This window comes from Neophocaena asiaeorientalis, unplaced genomic scaffold (genome assembly GCF_003031525.2).
Source record: "Neophocaena asiaeorientalis asiaeorientalis breed wild unplaced genomic scaffold, Neophocaena_asiaeorientalis_V1.1 scaffold943, whole genome shotgun sequence".
Classification (NCBI taxonomy): domain Eukaryota; kingdom Metazoa; phylum Chordata; class Mammalia; order Artiodactyla; family Phocoenidae; genus Neophocaena; species Neophocaena asiaeorientalis.
In genome coordinates, this window is record NW_020173401.1 from 357,533 (window position 1) to 365,809 (window position 8,277).

Here is an 8,277-nt window from a genome sequence, read left to right on the forward strand (position 1 = left end):
TGTGTGTGTGTGTGTGATGTTTGCCAAGGACCTGGATTACAGAAGTGTTCTGGTGGCTCTCATTCTGGTCCTGAGTCCCCATCAGTTAGATTAAGAACAAGTAACAGAAGCAGGAGACAGATGCAGGGGTAGAATCGGGATAAAAGATTAGTATGCATTTCTTCTTTCTACAGATTTAAAATCACTGAGCCTTTCATACTGATCTGTGTTTTGCCAGGACTAATCATTCACTTACTGCTTCCATGCTCTGACTCGGTGCTTTCATATGGGACTAAAAAAATAAATAAATTGGAAAACTCATATTTCCAATCCTAGTTCCAGAAAACAAAAACAAAAACGAAGGGTATGGCTGGATGCTCACAAGTCTGCCATGTAAGGTGGGTTATCAGGTAGAAACTTATCTCTTACTGAGGAAATTTTCTTTGCAAACATCCTCAGTTTGAACCCTAATAGGCACAGCCAGAAAAGGAGTGCCATGTTGCTAATATAGCTTGGATGAACTCTCGGAGGTGGGGAGTGTAGTGTCTTTATTTTAAGCAATACCATATTCTACTTGGAAATAACGGAGCTGAGAGCAGGAGAGCAGGTGGTGCCAAAGCACCAGGAGGAAAGAATCCAGGAGAAAATACTAAATTGCCTACAGCAAGAGAATAAATAAAAAACTGCAGGAATTACTGATTGCTGGAGTCTCAAAGACCTCATAAAAAGTAACTCTTTGATTTACCTTCCGTTTCCTGTAGTGGCTGCCAGACAAAATTAAAAATCGGCCCATGATACTAGGGAGACTGAGACAGACATAAAGTATGCTTCAGAGGCTCAGGCCATAAGTGCCTTTCCCCTTAATTGTCTTTGGTTGCCAGCTCCGGAGGGGTGGAGAGAGAGAAGAGGCAGTGCTGGCTTGAAACATCTGCAGAAGATCTCAAGACGGCACCGTGCCCCGTACATTCGGATGGCTGCCGTCCTGCATGTTTGCTGTGCCCCAGCGCTGCATCCTCCTAGTCGGGCGTAGGCCAGCTCTCAGGTATCATGGATTGCTAGAGCAGGGGACATTTGGGGGAAGGCTATTAGTGTAACTCTCTCCAGAAATATCACTCAGTATTTCCCTGCTTTTCTGTTGAGGCTTTGGTTGGACATAGTTTTGGGGGTGGCAAGGGGAAATAAAAATCTCTCCTCTCTGCCTCCATCCAGCTCTTCCATGATGGTGCAGCTCTCTGCCCCTTTGATGACATAACATACTGCTCCATATGCAGTGAATGTTTATTGCACTCTTACTGTAACAGCTCTTAATACAGTGATGTTGTGAAATAAGCACAAATCACAGTAGTATACCAGAATAAGTGATTGTTGTGTCTAGAATCAGCTGGAGGACAGTTAAGTGATTGCTGATCTTGGCTGGTCTCACTTATGAGTCTGAAAATTAGTTGCCTGACTGTTGGCTAATCTATAATGACCCCAGTTGGGACAGCTGGGATGACTTGGCTCTCCTCCATGTGTCCTTCATCCTCCATTGGACTAGCCTGGGTATGTTTGTTCTTCATGATGGTAGAGCTCAAGAGGGCAGGCAGAAACACATAGAGCCTCTTGAGATGTAGGTCTAGAACTGGGATGCTGGTAACTTCTGCCACATTTTCTTGGCCAATGCGAGACACAGACTAGTCCAAATTCAAAGGCTCGGATAGGAAAGTAGACTTTTTCTCTTTAGTGAGAAGAGCTGCAAAGTCACGTGGTACCTAACAAGGACACAGGAAAGGAGTAAAAAATTAGGATCATCATTGCAATCTATCACACATACTATAAGCCAAGTATGCACTACATGTTTGTAGAAATCAAAGTTCCTTTGACCTCAAGCCTCTTTCCCTTTCTACCATGTGATATACATGAAGCTCACCCTTGCTAGGAAGGAAGGGCAATCCATCCTGGCCATGTCACTGTGTATGCCATTCTCAAGTGTTTCTTGGCCCCATAGCTCTTTGCAGAAAGCAGCAGTGGTGTAAATGTATATAGGAAATATAAGTCCTTTCATTAAACCTTGTAACGTGGCTACAAGAAGAACGGCACTGAAACCCACAGTGAGGATGCTGTTGGCGTCCCACTCAGATCCCAAACCCCACCTACTGTGAGCGTGGGCTGCTAATGGTTCATAGCAGTCCTCTTCTCCAGAAGAGCTTAGCCACGCCAAGGCTGCCTTGCTTCAGGAGTTATGTGCATACCTACACCTCCCACCACAGCAGACTTTGGCCAAGGATTGGATGAAATGAGAATATGAAAGACTGCCCCCTTTCCTGGAGGGGAAGCCAACTCTGTGGTGTAACTTGAGCTCCAGAACTCCCCAAGGCCTGAAGTTAGACTTTAGCTGAAACTACATCCTTGGTTCACATCTCCTCTGCTTACCTCACTCCCATCCTCCCGAGAGTACACCATCAATCAATCGTGTGCAACTAAACTCCTGTCTCAGGCTCTGCTTCTAGGAGCCCAAACTAAGGTAGCCATGTAACATAAACATAGAGTGGGGAAGGTATTCTCCTCTTCTTCATCAAAGACCCTGGCTCTAGGGTAGCTGCAGTGTAATAGAGGGAGTTTCTAGCTAAGGGGCAGCAGTGCCCAGCAGGCCATGGAAGGATGGCTGGCTGGGCAGTGGTGATGCCGGAAATGTTTAGAATCATCAGCCTTACCTGTGAGGCGCCCCAAAGGCTCTCAGACATAACTGGCTGAGACTTGGAGAAAGGAGAGGGGAATGAGGTCTTGTGTAAGTAATCGAGGAAAGAAACCAGTAACATTGGGATTATTACTGTTGCTGTGAGTCCATCTATACTAATGATCCAATCTGGTGAGACCCAGTAAGGCTTGGGTTATGTTTGCATCCTAAGTAAGTCCAGGAATTTTTTTCTTTTTTTTTTTTTGTACAACTGCTGGACCAAATATGTTTCTCTGTGTGAGATCTAAGGATGAAGACACGTTGTAGTACCTATTATTTCAAAAGAGCTACTGCCTATCTCCACATCTCCACTGGAGCCCCAGCACCCTGTGAAATTGAGTATTAGGCCTGCTGTTAATGAGCACTTAAGCTTTCATATTCCCCATCAACCTCCTAACTAGCATCCCGCCTCAGTGTTTATCCTCTAATTCATTCTCCAAATGATGGTCAGATTGATTCTGTAAAAGTTGATTGTTATCTTTTTATAACTCTGATTAAATTCTTCCCTCCCCTTTGATGTATACATTTATATATAAATGTATACATCAAACTACCTAGTATGATGGAAAAGGCATCTTTTTGCATGGTCCCCAATGCCTTTCCATCCTTGCTCTTTCTTTACTCTTTGCTGGGTCTTGACTGTGCTATAGGCTGTTTGCTGAGCAGGCCAGGGGTCTTTCCCCAATGGTCCTGCGTGCATGATTTTCCTCGACTTGGTGTGTCCTATTTTATATTCTATGACTGGTAAACTTCTAATCACCTCTCTTGATTCACCTTCATCCTCACCTCTTTGTGGAGCGTATCTTGATCATATTAATATCATTTCTACCTCAGGATATATTATATACTCATTACATTCATTTTGAGCACCCAAGATACTTTGAACCTACATGTATCATAGAAATTATTTGATGTATGAATAAATTTGAATGCATAACTCTTTCTAGAAAACCTGCCTAAACTCTGAAAGCAAGTACAGCAAACAAAAAAATACACAAAATGGTTCAAATGTAGTGAGCAAAACAGAATTTCTATGAGCTTTAGGTCGCATTCACTTTTTTATTCAAGCCTACCTAGTATGACTCCTTGATGTTACTTATAAAGTCTGAATTACAGAATTCGGGAATGTTTTCTTGTCTTGTGCTAGTAAGAACGCCATATGGGTAGACAATGTGTCATATCAAATCCAGCACAAAGGAATAAACCAGGCCCTTTTTCTTTGTTAATTTATATATATTTTTCTGTTTTCTTCCAAATTTAGGTCAAACATGTCTCTATAACAACTCATATTCATTAAAGAGAAAAGTTAAAAATTTTTTTAGCAAGAGATAAGATGTGGGAAGATTTAGTGGTTTTTCTTTAGGTTCTAGAATGGTTTGTGGTGGAGGAAGGGGATGGGAGAGGGGAAAGCTCTTGTGAGATACAGCCCACATCCATCAATGCTGGACTGTAGTCCTCAAATGGATCTGGAGCTTGGGCATCTTAAAGCAAAGGTTACTGCCCATATATGCCCTCCTTTTTTTTTAAAAAAAGTAAACTTATTTATTATTGTTTTTTCATTTTTATTTTTTGGCTGCATTGGGTCTTCATTGCTGCGTGCGTGCTTTCTCTAGTTGCAGCAAGTGGGGGCTACTCTTTGTTGCCGTGCATGGGCTTCTCATTTTGGTGGCTTCTCTTGTTGCAGAGCACGGGCTCTAGGTGCGTGGGCTTCAGTAGTTGTGGCATGTGGGCTCAGTAGTTGTGGCTCGAGGGATGTAGAGTGCAGGCTCAGTAGTTGTGGTGCACGGGCTTAGTTGCTCCGCGGTATGTGTGATCTTCCCGGACCAGGGATCGAACCTGTGTCCCCTGCATTGACAGATGGATTCTTAACCACTGCACTACCAGGGAAGTCCCTGCCCTCCTTGATATCCAGCATCAAATCACCAAAGTTGGATCATCACCAGAGAAACACAATACCTCACTAATACATAGAGGAAGGTGAAGGATCACATAAGAATCATGCGGGGAACTTGATACAAATGCCTAAGCATAACCACTCAGAAAATTCTGATTAAGTGAGATTGAGTGTGGTCAAGGAATCTGCTTTTTTACATAAATGCTCCAGATGATTCTCCTACAGGAGTAATATTTACCACATGCTGAGCGCTCACGGCTCTATTCCCTAATTGCAAAAGCTATAAAAACCCTGAGGAAAAAAATAATATAAAATATCATTCTTCCTGAAGAGCAGGTCAATTGCATGGTCGATAATTTTGGTCTCTCTCTTGCATAGATCTTCACCTCACTTGCCTGTCTCTGACTTTGTTATACTCAACTCACTTGGGAAAACCACAGCCTTGGTCAAACTGAACTCTCTGGTCACTTCACAACTGCATTCATGCAACAGAAAGTGACTGAGAAAGACTCAAACTCACAGCCATGCTGATTGACCTCCCTCCTGGCTCTGACAATGACTGGGGCTTTTATAGAGCTAAGATTCCCATCGAAAACAATTCAGGAAGATGGACAACATGAATGAAAGGTATGATTTGAAGGCATTTGATTGTAACGAACCCAGGCAGGACTTGAGGGACTACAATCACTGAGAGAAAGGAAGCAAATGAGATGAAGCTCTCACTCACTCCAGCTTTTTTACTGGACAATTTTCAATTTGTTTTGTGGAGAAACAGAGCCCAGGAAGAAAGAGGCAGCCATGTTGGGCTGATGAAGCGTATGCTGGAGCTCAGAGCTTTTAAGACTGTGGGAACTTGAAGGGTGAAATCCCAGGAGAATTTTGTTACCTTTTCTTCTCAAAAAATCCGTTTTACTTAATTGAAGTGGCAGCCATGAAGGTGTACTTCTTGGAACTTCCTTCAATAAAGAACTTGCTGAGGAGTTCGTTTAGTTTACAACCTTTGGGTGCATCACCTTTGGGATCTTCCTCAGCTTTTGAGCCAAAGCTCTGCTCTTCCCATGCATACCCCAGGCAGTGACGCAGCATGGTGGGCTACTAAGGCCTGGCTATTTCTGCACAGTGCAGGGTTCCTGGATAGGCAGTCATTTCACCGGAGCTCCGTGATGGGCTGGCTTTGACTTTCTAAGAGCTGCACCGTCGTCTGAGACTCTTACTACCCATACCTCCTTTCTTCCCCGATCTCCTTTCATAGATCACAGACTTGCACATGGGCTGAAAGTTCTCTTCTGCTATATTCCTCCTTTATGTTTCATAGTTTCACTTTTAATTCTATCTTGTATTTGTTTTTCCTGGGGGCCCAATTGGCATGTTCCATCAGCTACCACCTCAATTCTTTGCTCCTTTTTAGCAAAACTTCCCCCAAATAGTTGTTAATTCACTGCCTATAATTCCTCTCTTCCCATTGGCTTTTAACTCACTTCAGTCACATCTTAACATGCCCCACCACTCCTCCCCCCACACATGTATTCACATACTCCTTGGAAAGTGCTCTTATTAGTATCACTAATGACCATTTCCACATCCCTAAAACCAGGCTTAATTCTCAGCCATCACTGACTTACTAAAGTGAATCACTCCCTCTCCATTTTTTTTTAATCTTTAAATTTTTATTTTTTTATACAGCAGGTTCTTATTAGTCATCAGTTTTATACACATCAGCGTATACATGTCAATCCCAATCGCCCAATTCATCACACCACCACCCCCACCCCCTGCCGCTTTCCCTGCTTGGTGTCCATACGTTTGTTCTCTACATTTGTGTCTCAATTTCTGTGCTGCAAACTGGTTGATCTGTACCATTTTTCTAGGTTCCACATATATGCATTAATATACAATATTTGTTTTTCTCTTTCTTACTTACTTCACTTTGTATGACAGTCTCTGGATCCATCCACGTCTCAACAAATGACCCAATTTCGTTCCATTTTATGGCTGAGTAACATTCCATTGTATATATGTACCACATCTTCATTATCCATTCGTCTGTCGATGGGCATTTAGGTTGATCCCATGACCTGACTATTGTAAATAATGCTGCAATGAACACTGAGGTGCATGTGTCTTTTTGACTTATGGTTTTCTCTGGGTATATGCCCAATAGTCAGATTGCTGGGTCATATGGTAAATGTATTTTTAGTTTTTTAAGGAATCTTCATACTGTTCTCCATAGTGCCTGTATCAATTTACATTCCCACCAACAGTGCAAGACTCTTCCCTTTTCTCCACGCCCTCTCCAGCATTTGTTGTTTGTAGATTTTCTGATGATGCCCATTCTAACTGGTGTGAGGTGACAGGTATTTTTTGGTTTCCTCATTGATTTCTTCGGTGATCTCTTGGTTATTTAGTAATGTATTGTTTAGCCTCCATGTGTTTGTGCTTTTCTTTTTTTTTTTTTTAACCTGTAATTGATTTCTAATCTCATAGTATTGTGGTCAGAGAAGATTCTTGATATGATTTCAATTTTAATCTGCTGTTTTTGGATGGAATGTCCTATAAATGTGAATTAAATCTATCTGGTCTGTTGTGTCATTTAAAGCTTCTGTTTCCTTATTTATTTTCATTTTGGATGATCTGTCCATTGGTGTAAGTGAGGTGTTAAAGTCCCCTACTATTATTGTGTTACTGTCAATTTCCTCTTTTATAGCTGTTAGCAGTTGCCTTATTTATTGAGGTGTTCTTATGTTGGGTGCATATATATGTATAATTGTTGTATCTTCTTCTTGGATTGACCCCTTGATCATTATGTAGTGTCCTTCGTTGTCTCTTGTAACATTCTTTATTTTAAAGTCTATTTTATCTGATATGAATATTGCTACTCCAGCTTTCTTTTGATTTCCTTTTGCATGGAATATTTTTTTCCATCCCCTCACTTTCAGTCTGTATGTGTCCCTAGGTCTGAAATGGGTCTGTTTTTGACAGCATATATATAGGTCTTGTTTTTGTATCCATTCAGCAAGCCTGTGTCTTTTGGTTGGAGCATTTAATTCATTCACGTTTAAGTTAATTATCGATATGTATGTTCCTATGACTATTTTCTTAATTGTTTTGGGTTTGTTTTTGTAGGTCCTTTTCTTCTCTTGTGTTTCCCGCTTATAGCACTTCCTTTAGCACTTGTTGTAGAGCTGGTTTGGTGGTGCTGAATACTCTTAGCCTTTGATTGTTTGTAAAGCTTTTGATTTCTCCATTGAATCTGAATGAGATCCTTGCCAGGTAGAGTAATCTTGGCTGTAGGTTCTTCCCTTTCATCACTTTAAGTGTATCATGCCACTCCTTTTTGGCTTGTAGAGTTTCTGCTGAGAAATCAGCTTTTAACCTTATGGGAGTTCCCTTGTATGTTATTTGTTGTTTTGCCCTTGCTGCTTTCAGTAATTTTTCTTTGTCTTTAATTTTTGCCAATTTGGTTACTGTGTGTCTTGGCATGTTTCTCCTTGGGTTTATCCTGTATGGGACTCTCTGTGCTTCCTGGACTTCGGTGGCTATTTCTTTTCCCATGTTAGGGAAGGTTTTGACTATATCTCTTCAAATATTTTCTCTGGTCCTTTCTCTCTCTCTTTTTCTTCTGGGACCCCTGTAATGTTGTCCCAGAGATCTCCTAGGCTGTCTTCATTTCTTTTCATTCTTTTTTCTT